This window comes from Pinus tabuliformis, chromosome J (assembly GCF_031772625.1).
Source record: "Pinus tabuliformis cultivar Carrire ecotype Pingquan chromosome J, CPIR1, whole genome shotgun sequence".
In the NCBI taxonomy this organism is placed as follows: domain Eukaryota; kingdom Viridiplantae; phylum Streptophyta; class Pinopsida; order Pinales; family Pinaceae; genus Pinus; species Pinus tabuliformis.
In genome coordinates this window covers 1,010,663,501-1,010,679,429 of record NC_142295.1, presented here as the reverse complement: position 1 = coordinate 1,010,679,429, position 15,929 = coordinate 1,010,663,501, and positions in this window count along the sequence as shown.

Here is a 15,929-nt window from a genome sequence, read left to right as displayed (position 1 = left end):
GGATTTGAAGACTTTGCCTTCAACCACAGCTCTACTATTTGATGGTTAAGCTCCAGGTAAACCTTATCCATCTCTTCTCGCACCTTGCGTACTCCTATTGCTAACCTCTGGATGCATGCCTTTGTTGAGATGGCCAACTCAGGGACCATCTGGCAGGCCTCCTCAGTGAACTGCACCATCTGTCAGTTCTACATGACTATCTTGTCATGCTGTAGGCACAATTTCTCTATGTTGATTCTTTGTTCGCTTAACACCTGTAGCTCGTGGCCCTCCCTGGTTTGCAGTTCTATAGTCACTCTGCCCTGGAGGACATATAGTGTCTCCCGAGGGAGTGCAGCCATGTTGATTCCTACTCCTTTCGAGGCACTGACCGTAGGCCTGTCAGCCTCGTTTTCTATAACTAGTGCCCCCTCTAGCAACACTATTGTGTTGGTCATGCGGACGCGCAGCATTTACTCAACTGCAGTTATTCCTATTGCGAGGCTGGTCGAGAGAGTACCAGCTTGGGGAGAGCACACCTGAAACTCCTGAATCTATGCCTAGAGGGCCCCCAACACAATCTAATTATCCTCCGCCGACTGATGGAGGGCCTCCGCAGTGACATTGTGCACCATCTCCACTATATCGTGTAGATATCCCTCAGTGAGGGTGATTGGGTCGAAATAAGTCTTAGACACTTTCAACTTCTTTCGTGGTCCCACCTACTCTCTCAAGCACTGGAACTTTAACTGTGTCATCATTGTCTGTAGGTCTGTGCCACCCTCCATTGTCTCTATCTCCATTTCTTGTTCCTGCTCTGGCGAAGGCGAATTCTGGCCCTCGCACTCCTTCTCTGCTGCCTTCTGTGCTTTTGTTGTGGCCTTCGTAGCGTCCCATGCCTCTTACGCCTTTTTCGTTGCTACCTCTTTTCTTCTCTTCTCTACCAACTGCGCTACCCATAGTTTTGCCTCCTCCTTCTATTTCCGTGCAGCAGACTTTCCTGCTTCCATCACAGAGATGGCTAGAGTGTGCCACTCTGGTGGCCACACCTCAAGTATCTCAAAGATAATATCATCCATGGCCAGGTATGGTAGTTCATTACACTTCTTCGTGGGGTCCTTGCGTGCCCTGATGTAGACATGATGGAAGTCTGCCTTAAACTTTGTGAAGCTTTGTAAGCTGTTATAGATAGTGGGCGATAACCGTAAATTGCGGTTAATACCCATTCTGATGTTCATCTCCATGAACACCCAGAATATTTTATTGTCTCGAATCCTACGTGTGTCTTTAGTGGACCACAATGAAGCATAATTTTTGGCCTCTAGGAGATCCCTCTCAATTGGGGGGAACTGGTTGTCCTCAGGCAATTCCCCAGCCACCAACACTATCGACAACAGAAGCCATGCATAGTGGAAGGTCTTCCTCTGTTCCTATTCCTCACGGAAATTCTCCAGGAATTACTTGCACAAGTACTCGGATCAGTTAAACTTGATGCCCTCTGCACACTACACAGCAAGTGCTATCACTGACACGGGAATCTCATCCGTGCGGCACTTCCACATAACCTTGCCAGCCAGTATTTGGGTCGCAACTTTGACTGTCTTATTGTTGATACTGGAGATCGTGTACCCTCTCTTCTTCTTCTCCAGCTTCAATTTTTCCTTCACAGCCTCTGTAATGGCCAAGTTAGTGCTCTTTCCCTCCGAAATATCTGCTAGGTCCTCCCCCTTACAATGGAGTCGGGTAATTCTATGAATCAGGTGGTCTGTGATGGGGATGCACTTCACTAGCCACAAACACCCATCATGCACTAGGAAAAGAAACTGCCTAATGACAAAGATAGTTATTGGGGCACGATGGTAATGTGGCACCCAGAGCAGGTTCAACAACCCTACTTTCTCTACCCGTTGCAACCACTTGTGTGTCTCCAACTCTACAAATCCCACAGCAGTGTTTTTCTTTGGCTTCATGAGCTGCATGGTTTCCAAGTGTGGGAAATTTTCATGGTCCGCGAGATCCTAGTCTTCAAACTTCAGAATTATCACTCATCCAAAGTTTGATCCTTCAAAAATGATATTGTTAGGTAGCAGCGGAGTCTGCAGAGAGCTCTTGCTCTCATCTAGGTCCTTGGGCACCTTTGCCTTTCCCTAACACAGAGGAACATACACGGGCAATCTGGTTGGAGGGTCCACACCCTCAATTTCTTCCTCCATTTCTTTGTCCTCCTCGTATGCTTTCCAATCTTCTGGACTACGCGTGCTCTCCTGGCGTGGTCCCAACACATTTGTTAATGAGTTCCTGCAATCCTTTTATAGCCTTACTGTCATGCAGTAGTTTCATGCATGTTTCTAGGAATGTCGTAAGCATAGATGGATCCATTTCCAGCTCTGATCTATCTTTGCTTCCTAAAATGGAGGCATAAGCGAAGGTCTTCTTAGCTTCCATGAAGGTTTCCTTAGCACGTTCCAAATCAAACTCTGCTTCTTTCTTTGGAGCCTTGTGAACCCAAGTACTATCTTCAGGCTGTTTGCCTTTATCATCTCCCATCGTAATTCCACTTTGGAGCACAATGTTCACATTTGGATCTTCCTCACGTGGCTCAAACCTCATCATCTACATGTTCTGAGTCAGGGGAGGTGGTAGCGCTCCCTTGTTGTGTATCCTAGCTATTAGCGTAGGACAATCCTCCATCGTCAAACAAGGTACAATACAGACATGATGGACGCGTTGGATTCATACAATCATGGGCGTAATGTCCGACCCTCTGCAATTGTATCATATCAACTGTCCACGACCTCTTCTAGGTCCTCCTCCACCTCGGCCTCGCCTGCACCCTTGAAATCTGGTTCACGCCACTCCTATGTTCTAGTCAAGGGGCCAAAATTCAGCCTGAACTTTGTAGGTGGGAGTTCTATCCATCATCAGCTCATAGCTTCTCCAAGTGCACTCATTGTGTCCAACCAATATACAAAAATTACAAAACAATTGTTGCGAATTCTATGTGTACTTCTGTAATAAATGGCAATTTTCCATAGCATGCTTTCCTCCTATTTGACAAATCGTGCACCAGAAAGCAGGCGTTGCACTAGGTCCTGCTTATGCCTCTGGTCTTAACAGCATCTATCCTCCTTTTGTAAGGTAAGTCATGAACACTAGGCAGTGGTCCTTGTCATGACCTTGACCCTTACATTTAACGCACCATACCTCTTCACGCACTTCTGGTCTGGCTGTCCTGTCCTATTTGAGACTCTGCATATCAAGGCATAAGTTTTTCAACTACGTGTGGATTTGCTGAACTCCCAGGTTAGGATCCTGTATCAGGGTCTTAGGCAAATTCATCACGATCTCCAAGGCCTCTGCCTGAGTCGTTAACATTTGTTGCGATATCGTGTTCCTCAAATGTGGCGTTAGTGATGCTACAAACCATTTGCGGTGTTGTCCATCCCTCAAAGTCATATTAGCTTCCTGAATCGTGCACTTCAGACTCTGATCCAGCTCCCAAGGAGTCTCACCTAGTAGCATTGTGATCTCTTTGAATCTAATGATTGACTGCGCCTTTGACTTCGGCCTGCTAAATTCTCTATTTAGCGTAATTTGGATATCCACAATTCCCGCATTCGGATTGTCATTATAATGCTTAATATACCAGGTTAGTGCATGATCTTGCAGAGCGTTGACCAGTGTCACTTTATTTATATTATCATTTTTAACTCCATGCACTTCCCATATGGCTCTTATCACGAACCAAAACTGGTCTGGATCTTCATTTACTATTCCCTTGAACACATGCAACTTTATCCGCTTGCCATATTGACTCGTGGTGGTGGTGAAGGTGGCATGGGTGAAGATGGAGGTGAAGGCGGTGAAGTTAGTGGTGGTGTGCGTGGGGGTGGTATGCGTAGAATCCTTTGCCTTATCAAATTGACCGTACTTCATGGTAAGACCTTCGTGAGCTCTTCCTCGTCCCTTCGTGGAGGTGAAATCAAAGGACTATTGTCTGGTCCCTTACTTACTTAGTTTTTGTAGGTTTTTCCACTTTGTGTAGCTCTAGACATCAAGGTAATTGCATAACCCTCTTTTCACACAATAACATTTTCATCCAAGTATTCAGAGATTTTACATACTTACCTTGCGGTCCTTTTAGAAAGCATCGCTCTACCTCACTATAGCTAACTGAAGTATCTACCACAAACTCAGTAATGAATCCTCCTATAATCTGATCGAGCCAGTGATCAACAACGTGCATGATCTTATCCTTCGATGCTTCCAATCTGCACACCTACTCTAGGGTCCACACAATAGGATTGTCAAGCTTCCACCTTCCTTGGCTATTTGCTAGCTTTGCAATCTACTCCTACAGCTCAATAGGGAAAGATTTGAAGAAAATTTTGTGGATCTTTGTGTACAAGTAGTAGTCTAACCACTCTTCTTTTTCCAGTCATGGATTCCTGTTTTCTTGCATCGTGAACTCTTGAATTCTCCTATCCAACCAACCTTCAATTTCATTCTTAGTTGGATTCCAATGATACGACATCAGACATCCTTATGCAGATTCCAATCCCGACAACAGAACCATTTGTTGGCTTGAGGGGGCCAGACCCAGGTTCAGAGTTATTTAGCCAAACAAATCCCTATACTACAGGCCCTTTCGGCAATGGCCCGCGGAGCACGAATTGAGGTCTCACCCGAAGTAGTATGGGGGGATGTTGAAACCAAGTTTCCGCACCCTTGAGATGTCTGAGGGATCGATTTTGTCCAACTATAAATATCTTTGCGTAGGTCACTTCGCGCACTTTCCTGACCCACGAGGGCTTCACAATCTATTATAATCGCCTTCGCGCAACCCTAACTAGGGGTTCAGGTGCTTCCGTGTTGTTAAGGCAACGATCTGTGCCCTTTTCCTAAGTTACACTGCAGATCTTACTTATCTTCTTATAACTATTAGTTAACTTTGCGTAAACAAATGCTTATCTTATATTCACTTATTCAACACATTTATATAAGTTTGCAAAGAAAATAAACAGTAAACTTGCAATTCATACCCAATATACTTCAATGCATAAAATAGGGAAAAGACACACAGAATGATAAGAAACTTCTCTTTATTATTTTCTCCAACGGTTATAGACTCGACTCACCCTGCGTCGACAAATCGTGGAATCTTTACATCAGACTTAGTCAAAAATTGGGCTTTAAGCCCCAAAACTTTCCTTGGGGGATCCCGCGCCCAATAACCCTCTATCAAATTTGTAACCCTCTAGTGCTGGTAATTTGCGTGGGGGCATGCTAGTCTAGGTGCATGATACTAAAACTGATATAGGGAAATTGAAGAAATATATGGGTGTTGAAAGTGCCCATGGATATAAATTATTCTACAAAATAATCTAGAAACCCATGACTCTCAACGCTTTACTTGTAGGTGTCAATATGTCCCTTTGGAGGACCTAGACCCTAGTTAAGTTGCTTAGACCTATAGATGGAACCACTTGTCAATTATGGACAATATACAGTTTTGAAACTTTCACCATAAGCTACATTTAATCATTATTACATCTAATTTAAGCATGCTTGAACAAAATGTACAAATGAACACTTTGTATGTGGCTTGTCCTCTGAAATTGGGTCCTTAGTAATGTAATGGTGTTACCTTCATAGGTAGGAATGGTTAATAGATAATCCTATTAGGTTTTCTCAACCCTGAAGGGAAGTGACATGTCCTTGGTCCACCCTTTAATAGATAGGTGCCATGTGAATAATGATGGAAAAGAGGGGAAAATGCTCAATATCCAATCACCATGATTAAGGGGACCGAATTTGATGGAATACCTCATCTTGGGTGTATAGATGTGATGAGAGATAAATCATGGATGCATGAGCTACCTCGGCCTTTTTTTTCCACCCCTCTAAAGGTTTTTTACTTTTTCTTGATTCTTCTTTGTATTACTTCTCGTAGCTCAACGAAGGAGAGCTTGCTTTGTATGTTGTATAGTAGTTATTACCCCCCATAGGATGGGGTAATTCATCACCCACAAGGGGTTTGGACATGTATAGGTTTCTTATCTTCTATGATATAGGGAAACATTGGCCCAAGAACTGGGCGATGACCTTATGTGTGAGGTAGAGTTCATTTCTAGATTTCACCCACATGCTAATTTGAATGTACTAGACATATTTTATAGTTTTATTTTTATTATGGACATATAATTCTCTTCTTGTTTCTTTTATTTTCATCAACCTCGATCTCGATCATGGCTTACCAAGAAATTCCCCTCCTATACCCATTGGGCCATTAGGGGAGGTCCCACTGGACTAGGATTGAAAATTAACACCCTATTTAATGTGAGGAAGCAAGATGATGGAAAAGACCCTTATTTTTTTGTGTTACCCCATAATCCATGTCAAAATTCCCAAATACAAACAAGCATAAGCTCCCGATTACAAAACAAATAAACTATGTCTTGATTAGAAGCCCACCTTCCAATATTTTCTCTTGGAAAATTGGAGACGAAACATATGACTGATGTAAGTGGTACAGATAGGAATAGAACATCACATCAACTACTATGGGCTTTTAGGGGATGTTGGCTTCTAGAAAAACAGATGAATAGGAGAAACATTTCTCTTAGGGATCACTCAGTTTTAGTGGGTAACATTCACCATGCAACCTCTAATGTTTACCCTGTATGCGAGGTTGGATCCATATGGCCCAAATATTGTACGTTGGGATTTCATATTACTATATAATGCCCCAAATAATCCATTAAGGCATATATATACCTTCATAACTAAAATTTTTTAAAATTTCGCTTGAATTTGATTCCCAAAGCATTCATCTGACAAATCTAATGCTTCTTAAAATGAAATTCTCTTATGTGGAGAAACATAAATATATCATTTATATTATTTAAATTTCTACTTATACATAGAATACTAAAATACATTAGTAGTGATAGTGGAAAGCACATCACTTAAATCTATAAATAAACACTTATAATTTTCATGAAATACTCGCTGGTTACAGACTTCAAATGTTCCACCAAATCATAGGTCGCACTCCTCATCATCTCTCAATAGTTGGCCGCACATGGGCTAGGGCCATTACTCCATAAGAATAAATTATAAACAAAAATATGGCACTAAAATACTTCTAAACATGAATACGACCACGTACCAAACTATAATAGCTTCCCACCAATAGCCTTACATCCCCCATTAACCCACACAACTTTTGGTAGTGCACTCCTCTCTCCACAATTGTAGTCCATTGGACTATGACAATACTCATCCATGTGTTTTTAATTCAATATAGTAGGGATTCCTCATATATATGTGGCTTATGGGACTTCTAGATTCCCTCATGAGTTTTTCCTTAGCACCACATTGGCCTCACACCATGGGAAATATATCTTATTTTTCCCAAATCCACCTAGGATTTTTGGTGGAATACAATCATGTCATAGGTCACACCATTCTCCTCCTCCATGAAGTGAGGTCACATTTTTCCCATATGAAAGGGACCATGAATAATGGAATGATTCTAACACATTTCACTTTTATGTGTGTGTCCCTCATTTTTACAAATGGCACTCTCTAAAGTCAATTTATAAACTTGGGGTAAATCATGTGAATTTTTTTACTTGGGCTTATGTGAATAATACCTTAGCCACGTAGGCTTAATCCCTTTATACCTTTTGATGGGCCTCTAAATTAGATATAAATTAAGGCCTATGACCATCCTTTAGCACATTAAACCTCTATTTTTGCATTAGATAATGTATTTTTAACTTTAATATATTCATTAGGAATGTTTATGAATAATTTCATATTTGTGTCTAATATTATTTATTTTTGTGGAATATTAAGAGAATATTGGGCAGATTATGAAGATTTGGAGGAGATAATTGACAGAATTTCTCCCTACTACAGGAGGATCAATATTAAATAATAAGTCAACAAGATATTATGGAATTATGAAACAAATTGTGGAACTCCAATGATTGAGAAAATCTAGGAATGTGTTCCCTGACATTTAACGCAGATTCCTAGTATTGGGAACCAGATCCAATAATCAAGGGATTTTGGTGGGGAAAGCTTCCTCCTTTCATGGGGAATGATTCCTAATCATTTTGTATAAGTACCAACTCAAACTTTCGTCTAGAGAGATATTTTTATTAGTCTTCTTGAGGAGATAACTCATATTTAGCTCCATTGTATTTTCTTACAGGGATGTAATTGTATTGATGAAAATAATGAATATTGGTGTCATTTTCAGATTCTAAATCTTGTTCGCCTCCATAGGTCTCTAACTTTGCTTGGGCTTGGCCATCCCAAGAGCCTAAAATCCCTTTTTTATCATTTTATTTTCTTCTTTTCACTTCTTATTCACATGCATCTCTTGTTCTTATTTCTTTCCATTTCTGCATTTAGTATTAATGATTTCTTGTTGTAGGATTTGGTTAAATGGTTGATGTAAGTTCTTTTTCAGGATCACAAGAATCATTTCATCCTTGGAAAATCTTTGGAAGGTCATAGTAATCATTTCAGCTACTTGGATTAGTCTTCTTATTCCCAAATCTAGATTTTTGGAGCGCCTTTTTACCAAAGAACAATAAATTTCTGCTATTTTTTAGAGCATGATAACAAGCTTAAATCGAGTTGGTTCCACTTGAATTAGATAAAAAAACTTTCTATTTAATAAAAAAAATTACCCCATTGAATTTCCACTTGATTAGGCTAGGCATTTGATAGATTTATTAGCTCACTAGTTCTCGAATTTCTGATTTGTAGACTAGTATTTTTTCATTATTTAATAAATATTTCCCATGTATACATAAATTCATGGATAGATGTAGACAATAATGTGTGTTGTTTCAGGGAGACCTCACCTCATTCCCCTCATCCACCCATGTCACCAAAATCCACTAAAGTCTCAATCCGAATTCTTGTTTTATAAGAAAAAATTGCCATTTCCATTGAGAAAATCTACCCATCTTGAAGCCCTTGCTTGAGTTCTAGGTAGTGTCCAACACCTTCATGCCTTATTCTTCCATTATCCACCTTTCCCAAGCTCCATTCCACCTTCTAGACTACTTCCTAAGATTTCATCTTGCTTTTTGTAATAAAACAGGAGATCCTATAGACATCCTGTAGGAACTAGTACTTCTTGTAGACATCATGTAGGAAAACCTATAGTGGTTTGTTTTGAGTCCAAATTGAGAAAAAACATCACTAGAAGCCAAGATTAGGCCCCTACTTTCCCTCCAAGCCATCTGAACCATTTTACTCCTTTTCCTCCACACCTGTCTGCCTTGCCATAGAACCAAGCAAGGTTAGCATCTACATTTTTTAAGCAAAAACATAGGAAGGAAAAGGTTATTTTATATTTATTCATGCACACAGTAGTTAGTGCTCTCTAGATCAGATTCCATGCTCAGTTAGTTTAAATCTTTACATGTGATAAATAGGGTTAATTTAGGTTTCTTTTACATTTAGTTCTTGATATTTATGCAATTAGAATATGTTTCTTTCCTTGTACTTTATTTCTTGCAATAGGTTAGGGTTTCCATTTCAGTTCATTGTCTACAATTAGTTTAGGGTTCGATTTGAGTACATGCACTCCATTACATCATGATAGCAAAGGAAGGACACATTTTATGATGCACATATAGTGTCGATACCTATTAAGTTTGTACAAACTCCAGGTTCATAATTAAAATTTGGTAGCCTTGGGAGTTGTAGCATTCTTGCTACAATACTGAGGCTCATGACTTTTTGGCACCGTTGCTGGGGAGGTGTCAAAGTATGCATTGTTTTATTCCCTAGTTGATTAGTTTATTTTTACTTTTTGAAAAAAAAAAAAAATATTTGCATTAGGCATATTTCATTTCAAAAATAGAAAAGTGCATTGCATTAGTGTTTTCATTCAATCATAAAAACAAAAAAGAATCTTCAACACCAACCCACCCCATCATTTGATCATATAGGGCATTAAGATCCAAATCAACATTCACTTTTGTAGGTAGAGGAAGAATATGGAAAATAATGTAGAAGAAATGGATGGACATGATGACAATAAGGAATATCCTCTCAGATTTCCCATTCAAGATACTGATGGTAGTGTGCACATGAAGAAAACCCCTCCATCTTTTCTTCCAATATTTCATGGTCTAAGGTAAGAGAATCCATAAAACATTCTCTTTGAATTTGAAATTATTTGTAGATCTTATTGTTACTTATTAAAAACTCAAAAATCGATATTGTTTCTGGAAACATTGAAGGATAGATCTCTTAAATGGTTCATGAGTTTAGGGACTAATTCAATAAGATCGTGGAATGATATGCAAAATATATTTTTAGAAAAATATAAAGATCATGATCTTAAAGAAGAAATCTTTAGAATGAATCAAAGAGAAGATGAGAGCCTTGAGGATCTAATAGAGAGGTTCACGTATAATGTTAAGAGGGAAAGACTACATCATTTAGGATTTGACACACTAAAAACCCTCTTACTTAGAACAATTAGGGATGAGTGGATTGACATCCTTGATCTCATGAATAGAGGTGATATATATCAATTATCATTTGAAGAAACTTGTGAAACATGCAAACACATATCAAGAGGAAGGGCAAGAGTAAGTCAATTAGCATCAAAATCGGTAAGTCAAGTTAAACTTGGAAATTTGCTTGATAACTTTAAAACATAAATTCTTAGCAATGTAAGTGGAGAAGTAGAAATGTTAAGAATACAAAATGAGCAAAAAGAAGATGTTGATATTCATTTTTTCCATGAAGAATCACATGATGTTAAATGTTGCTCCTCATTACCAAGGTTGAAGGAAGTTTACCAAGAGGACAATGGAGCAAGTCAATTGCCAATGCAGCTATTTTATGTAGCTCCAATAGGACCATGGAAGCCTAGTCAACCTAGTATGATGCAAGAGCCTAATTCACAATTTTAGGGTTATGCATATCCACTTCAAAGTAATTTGAACACACCCTTTCCTTGGCAACATTAGCCATCATAACCCCAAAACCAATCTTGGCAACAAGCTTGGCAAGGAACTTATGGGAGTCATCCACAATATCCTCAATATCCTCCATACCCAACTCCATGTAATCCCTATCATCCACCTCCACCACTATCACAACCCCAACCACATCCATCTCAAATATACACTCTCACTCAACTACCTGTACCACCATTTCCAAACCCACACATTTAAGTAGCTCAACCCACTTACAATGTTGAGGTACAACACCTCCAAATATCTCCTCTCGATCTCAATGGTATTCATCTTGGCTCAGGAAGAAAATTACAAAAAATGCTTCTCTTGGTGCCATTGAAGGACAACATGTAGAAAAAGAAGATTCAAAAGAGAAGATCAAAGAACCATGGGCTGCAATTCATGAAGAACAAACATCAAAATTAGAGATTGAGAAAGCTCCCTCATGGTTACCATCAAATCCTTCATGTATTCAAGAGAAAAATCAGCAAAAAGAGGAAGATTTGAAGGTCATGGTAGGAGAAGACATGAAGAATTATCCAGATAAACAAGAAAACCAAGGCATCGAAGTTATATTTAGGTTCGGTTCCAGAAAATCAAAAGGTGCAACAATAATCTCTTCTTCAATCGTGCTTGATATCATCAAATTCAAAACATTTGATCACTAAAATTCAGGTACATTTCAAGCCTACACATCATTTTTTTGTCATCTTGATGTGCACATGGCTCCATTGGAAATATTCTTATACGTGAAAGTGATTTTGTTTTTAAAGTAGGGTAGGGTAGAAAAAAAAATGAAAAGTAAGAGAAAAAATAAAAATCTCAGGTGAAAACCTCCTTTGAGGTGCCTCAGATTGGCTCATTGATTGAAAACCTCCATGAGGCGTCAATAGGTTGGGAAAAAAAATAAAAAAGAGAAAAACGAAAAGATCATAGGTGAAAACCTCCTTTGAGGTGCCTAGGCAAACCTACAAGTTGAAAACCTCCTTGAGGCAGCTAGTAGGCCTAGAAAAAAAGGAAAAGAAAAAATAATAAATCTTTGCCACATTTGTCTCACTGATGAATGCTTGTACTCTCCAACATCTGCAAGCAAGAAAAACAGGTTGGTACCAAAAGAAAAAAATGGTCAAGCTTAGTTAAAAGAAGTCAAATTTTGACTTTCTCCTCCATTTCTCAAATGCTCCAACAAGGCAAAGGCCATGCTAATCCATCACCCTCATCTATTTTCGCCATGCACCCATCATTCTAAAGTTTTTCCCATTCAGTGTGCTTGTTGTCCAAAAAACTACAGGAATGCTCTATTTTACTACAGGAAACAAAAATACATAGAGAACAAATTTATTTTTTCCATAAATTGAAAACCATGCATCCATTTTCCAAGTTGTTTCATGGGGACATGCACATGGATGATAGTAACATGCTCAAACAATTTTAGTAAATTCTAGTATGAAGTTTCCAAGAAATCAACCTCCATCACCTACAATAATTTTTTAATTTTATCGATATATGTGCATCCATTTAAAAATATGTTTCATGGGGAGATGCATATGGATGATGGTAACATGCCCAAGAAATTTCAGCAAATTCCACTGCACGGTTTCCAAGAAATCAACCTCCATCATCTTCAGCCTTTTTTAGTTTTTCTCTAGATTCGTGCATCCATTGGCCAATATTGTTTTATGGAGAGGTGCATAATGATGATGGAAACATGCTCAAAAAATTTCAGGTCAATCCATTTTACCATTTGGGAGATATGAACAAAACAAGTCTGCTACAAGAGGTTGTCCTGAATTACTACAAGATCTCTATAGGAAGTTCTGAATTACTACAGGATCTCTACAGGAAGGCCAAGAAGAAGCTACAAGAGGTAATATGATGGATAAATGGGTCAAAAGGTCAGGTATTCTTTAGGGAAGGTTGATATAAGTCCCCCAACACCTACACATCAACAAGAAGACAACCCATCAACAAAATGAGATCAAAAAAAGAAAAGAAAAAGGAAGTCAAGAAGATGTACCTAAGTCATTAGCAGCATGTCAACAACATCAACTGAGCAGCAACATGCATGTCTCTCCAACAACCATCAGGTAGGTACAAGTATGCAATATTCTTGACCTCTTCTCTTGAGCATATTATAGTTAGAAATTTGTTGTGAATGTATGAGAGATGAGATTTTAAAAACCAAGGATGGGTCAACAGTCTCAGATGCCTTCAACTAGTTAATTGCAGCTCACTCCTTCATTCATGTTCAATGTTGAAAAGTCAAATTATGAAGGGTGATGATTTCAAGGAATGAGGACAACAGTTAAAATAATTTTTTTTTGCAAAGGCCAAGTCACCACAACACTCCAAGTCCTCCATCTGATTCATATCCATTATCTATCCATTATTCATCCATCCCATTTCACAGTTTCAAGAACAAACCCTACACTCTGTCTCACCCTGAAAATTTCTTGAAAAAAACAAACAAAGCATCCTTTCCATTTTCACAAACCTACATCATTTCTCATCACTCCCATACATTTAGAAGACTTTGAAGGAAGAAGGAATCACTGCTACAGGAAGGCAGAATGTTGCTAGAAGAAGAAAGAAATGAACAAATTGAGTTAAAACCAAAAAAAGGTAGTGCCTATGAGAGACCTAATAAAAACAGAAAACTCCAAGGCCATTAGGAAATCATTTAGGCCACAAAAGAAAACAAGAAGGCAAGCTAATGGTCTCAAGAAACAATGATTATGCTTTGCACAAAACTTTTTTTTGGGCTTGTCCTTACAGAACTTACAGCCAAGATTCTTAATGCACAAGAGAGAGGCCACCAGGCCATGAATGAGGCACAATAAGGTCACTAAGTTGCTCAAAGGATGAGCAACACTTTTAGCAGGGGGTATGATGGTCCTCTAAATTAGACATAAATTAAGGCCCATACCTCTAAATTAAACATAAATTAAGGCGTTTGACCATCCTTCAGCACATTAAACCTCTCTTTTTTCATTATATAATGTATTTTTAACTTTAATATATTCATTAGGAAGGTTTATGAATAATTTCATATTTGTGCTTAATATTATTTATTTTTGTGGAATATTATGAGAATATTGGGCAGATTATGAGGATTTGGAGGAGGAGGTAATTTAGGGAATTGCTCCCTACTACAAGAGGATCGATATTAAATAATAAATCAACAAGATATTATGGAAATATGGCACAGATTGTGGAACTCCAATGATTGAGAAATTCTAGGAATGTGTTCCCTGCCATTTAATGCAGATTCCTAGTATTGGGAACTAGATCATTAATCAAAGGATTTTGGTGGGGAAAGCTTCCTCCTTTCATGGGGAATGATTCCTAATCATTTTTTATAAGTACCAAGTCAAATTTTCCTCTAGAGAGAGATTTTTATTAGTCTTCTTGTGGAGAGAACTCGTATTTTTGCAGCTCCATTTATTTTCTTGTAAGATGTAATTGTATTGATCAAAATAATGAATATTGGTGTCATGTTCAGCTTATAAATCTTGTTACCCTCCATAGGTATCTGATTTTCCTTGGGCTTGGTCATCCCAGGAGCCTAAAATCCCTTTTGTATCATTTTCTTTTCTTCTTTTCACTTCTTATTCACGCACATCTCTTCTTCTTATTTCTTTCCATTTCTTCATTTAGTATTAATGATTTCTTGTTGTAGTATTGGGTTAAATTGTTGATGTAAGTTCTTTTTTAGGATCAAAAGTATCATTTAATCCTTGGAAAATATTTGTAAGGTCATAGTAATCTTTGAGCTACTTGGATTAGTCTTCTTATTTACAAATCTAGGTTCTTGGAACTCCTTTTTAGCAAAGAACAATAAATTTCTTCTATTTTTTAGGGTATGCTAATGAGATTCAATCGAGTTGGTTCCACTTGCATTAGATCAAAAAAGCATTCTATTTAATAAAAAAAATTACCCCATTGCATTTTCACTTGATTAGGCTAGGCATTTGATAGATTTACTAGCTCACTAGTTCTCGAATTTCTGATTTTTATACTAGTAATTTTCCGTTATTAATAAATATTTCTCATGTATAGATAAATTCATGGATAGATGTAGACAATAATGTGTGTTGTTGCAGTGAGACCTCACGTCATTCGCCTCATCCACCCATGTCACCAAAATCCACTGAAGTCTCAATTTGAATTCTTGTTTTATAAGCAAAAATTGCCATTTCCATTGAGAAAATCTACCCATGTTGAAGCTCTTGCTTGAGTTCTAGGTAGTGTCCACCACCTCCATGCCTTATTATTCCATTATCCACCTTTCCCAAGCACCATTACACCTTCTACACCACTTCCTAAGATTTTGACTTGCTTTTTGTAATAAAACAGGGGATCTTGTAGACATCATGTAGGAACTAGTACTTCCTGTAGACATCCTGTAGGAAAACCTGTAGTGTCCTGTTTTGAGCCCGAATTGAGAAAAATAATCACTAGAATCCATGATTAGGCCCCTACTTTCCCTAAAAGCCATTTGAACCTTTGTACTCCTTTTCCTCCACACCTATGTCCCCTACCAAAGAACCAAGCAAGATTAGCATTTACATTTTTTAAGAAAAAACATAAAAAGGAAAAAGTTATTTTATATTTATTCATGCACACAGCAGTTAGCACTCTCTAGATCATATTCCATGCTCAGTTAGTTTAAATCATCACATGTGATAAAAAGGGTTAGGTTAGGTTTCTTTTACATTTAGTTCTTGATATGTATGCGATTAGAATATGTTTCTTTCCTTGTACTTTATTTCTTGCAATAGGTTAGGGTTTCCATTTCAATTCATTTTCTGCAATGAGTTTAGGGTTTGATTTCAATACATGTACTCCATTACATCATGATAGCAAAGGAAGGACACGTTGCATGTTGAACATATAGTGTCGATGCCTCTTAAGTTTGTACGAGCCCCGAGTTGATAATTAAAAGTC